Consider the following 3595-nt stretch of genomic DNA (forward strand, 5'->3'; position numbering starts at 1 on the left):
GAAAGTAAACCCAGGAAGGGCCTCCCTCTCCTTCCCCCAGGCCCGAATCCATCCTGCTTGGGTTTGGTGCGCAGACAGGTACACACTGGAGACACACACAGACACACACACACACACACACACACACAGACACACACACACACACACACACACACACACACACACACACAAACGGGAAACATCACTGTTTTGGTTTGTTTCTCTCTTAACCTCATCCAGGCCCTCCCTCATAACTCTCAGGGGTGGGGGAGGGAAGGTGTTTACCTTGGACCTCTAGTGGTGACAGCCTTGGGAGCGACTACTGCTGGGGAATTGGAGTGAGTGGGATGGGGGAAGTGTAGGATTATAGTTCAAATTCCAAGGGTCGGGCAGAGGCACAGAAGCTATCTCCTAGGTGGGGCATGTTAAAGGCTAAGGAAAGTGATCAGATACCAGCGGTATGTCCCCCCCACCGCCCAGTGCTTCCAGGACTTTACTGTGTGTGTGGGGGGGGGCGGGGGAACAACAGAGCGGGCACTGAGGCCCTTGCCCATCTGTCTTTCCAGGGACTCAGTAGGCTGAGGGAAGAGAGGAAGACATGACGCGGCGGCTTGCAGCTTAGTGATCTGTACATGGATATAGATATAGATATCTAAGTCTGTCTGTCTATCTGTCTATCTATGTCTATACATGTAGATAGATGATATCGAAACTGGAAATGGAACTCAGGCAGGCCTTGCAAAATGACGGTAGCTTTGCGCCACCTAGCGTTCAGTGACTGCAACCAACGAGGCTGCCCTTTTGAGACCGCAGACCACTCACTCACTGTGAACTCCCAAGTTCCACAGGGTGGAAACATCCAAGTGTATATGCTTGTGTTTCTGACCCGGTGGCAAGATGAGATCCGACTGAAGAAGCCAAGCAAGCCTAAAACGTGTGTCCCACCTTCACCACTCCTAAGTGTGGAGGATTAGCCAACTGAGAAAGCCTTAGGGGAGGGAGCAGCTTGGGTCCGTCCGATAGGGGACACGGACGGACAGCTGGGAAAGGGAAGGACCCTGAGTAACTGCACAGTTGCTCTGGGATCCAATTTTACCTGTAGACCTACTCGGCGATATATAAACCTCAGCCAGCCAGCCTGTGCTGCATTTTGTCCTGCCTTTATTGGTATTAGGTATTTTCCAGAAGAAATGGGGGGGGGGGGGGAATTTCCCATCTCGTGTCTCCCGGGACTGAATCCTCCTTGTCCACGCTTTCCCTGAAGATCCTTTAGAGATTCTCCACTTCGAGATGGACCGATGTGTGTGCTGCTGCAGGTTTGACAGCCATCCAGGAGGAAAAACAACCACCACCACCACCACCACCACCACCACCACCCCGGGGGGGGGGGGGGGGGGAGTCCCAAATCTCCAATACCATCACCTTTGTCATCATTCCACCATCCTTGGAAGAAGGAAGTCGATCCAAAGGTCCTGGAAGAGAACAGTAAGAGTAGTGAAAGATCAGAATGGTGAGACAGTGTCCAGCAACCACCACCTCAGCTACTCACAAGAGAAAGTGAGGTCCTGGGAGTACTCAGGCAACCTCCAGAGACCTCGAGCTTTAACCAGCAAATAGAGAGACAGGAGAGGGAAGGGGAAGGACACCCCCCTCACCCCATGTGATAACACCACCACAGGTGAGCAATAGGGGGACACCCCTTCTCAAAAAAAAAAAAAAAAAAAAAAAATCGAGGTGTAACTCCGTGGTGGTGGTGGTGGTTAGGCACTTCTGGATTCAATCCAGGGGGAATCATATCACCTTTCTTCCCTGTTTTAGGCAGACTTATCTGTCCTTGAGTCCACGCCCAGCATAGTCAAGGATGTCATGTAGACTTTGGAGACCAGAGGATGTCAGAAATGAGTCTTATCAAAAGTAAGAAGCCGAATTACAACTGCGGCCAGGAAGAAGTGCAAGGTGGCCTTTGAATCTCCTCTACGAAACCTCCTGTTGTTGCTGAGGTGCAGAATCACAGTCTTTGGGGACCAGAGTCCCCATGTTTTTGCTTTGCCAGCGCTGCCATAAGCCTTTTTTCCTGTGTCTCAAGACCTTGCCATCCTTATTGGATTGGGCCAAGCTTTCAGCAACAGGAAGAGGGGAGGGAGGGAGGGAGGGAGGGAGGGAGGGGGGGAGAGAGAGAGAGAGAGAGAGAGAGAGAGAGAGAGAGAGAGAGAGAGAGTGGGAGGAAGGGGAAGGGGAAAACTTAGGGGCTGGGTGTGTGGCTCAACTGGTAGCATGGGGCGCCGGGTTAGATCGCACCAAATAAAAACTAAAATAAATAAGTTTAGGGCTGGGGATGTGGCTCAAGCGGTAGTGTGCTCGCCTGGCGTGCGTGCGTGCGTGCGTGCGGCCGGCCCGGGTTCGATCCTCAGCACCACATACAACATACAACCATGTTGTGTCCGCCAAAAACTGAAAAATAAATATTAAATAATTCTCTTCTCTCTCTCTCTCTCTCTCTTTCTTTCTTTCTTTCAAAACAAAATTTAAAAAAAAAAGTTTAAAAAATAATAATAATAATAAAAATAAAGATGTTGGGTCCCCCGAAAACTAAACACTAAATATTAAAAAAAAACAAAAACAAGAAAGAAAAAACAAGAAAGAAAGAAGGAAGGAAGGAAGGAAGGAAGGAAGAAAGAAAGAAAAAAAAAAAAAAAAAAAGGCGTGCATAAATGCACACCCAGTTCGGCCCCAATCCCCGTCCGCTTATGTTAGGACAACTGATCGACCTCTATACATACTACATAAAGAGAAAAAAAAAAAGAATCGAAGTCCTCCAGTGGACAACTGGTGGACCTCAGTCGTTCTGGGGCACACCGGCCAACTGGTCAACCTGCGAGGAGGAGGGGAGAGAGAAGAAATGTAAAGCTGCGCGGCAATCAAACAAGCCCCCCTCCCCCCCCCCCAATAAAGGAAAAAAGAAAACCAATCATCTAGGGCTGGCTGGGCTGTGAATATACCTCAGTAGGTAGAGTGCTATGCGTCGAATGTCCAGTAGCGGTGGTCCCAGTCCCACACCGAACCGAGTCAAAGGAGAAACACCAATACTGTTAGTCACACAGGCAGAATTCACATTGAGACAACTGGTCGACCTCTTTCGTTGAGGGTGTACTGGTCGACCTGGGGGGGTGGAGGGGAGAGAGAGAGGGGGAGAGAGAGAGAGGGGGAGAGAGGGGGGGGGAGAGAGGGGGAGAGAGAGAGGGGGAGGGAGAGAGAGAGAGAGAGAGAGAGAGAGAGAGAGAGAGAGAGAGAGAGAAAGTAAGTTAGGGGCTAGGGGTGTGGCCCAAGGGGTATGGGGCTCGCCTGGTATGCAGGGGGCGGTGGGTTAGATCGCACCAAATGAGAATAAATAAATAAATAAATAAATAAATAAATGAATGAATGAATAATAAATAAATAGATAAATAAATAAATAAATAAATAAATAGAGATGTTGAGTCCCCCGAAATCTAAACACTAAATATTAAAAAAAAAAAAAAAAGAAAAAGAAAGAAAAGAAAGAAGAAAGAAGGCAGGCAGGCAGGCAGGCAGGCAGGCAGGCAGGCAGGCAGGCAGGCAGGCAGGCAGGCAGAGGCAG

The sequence above is a fragment of the Urocitellus parryii genome, unplaced genomic scaffold, assembly GCF_045843805.1.
Source record: "Urocitellus parryii isolate mUroPar1 unplaced genomic scaffold, mUroPar1.hap1 Scaffold_420, whole genome shotgun sequence".
Lineage (NCBI taxonomy): Eukaryota > Metazoa > Chordata > Mammalia > Rodentia > Sciuridae > Urocitellus > Urocitellus parryii.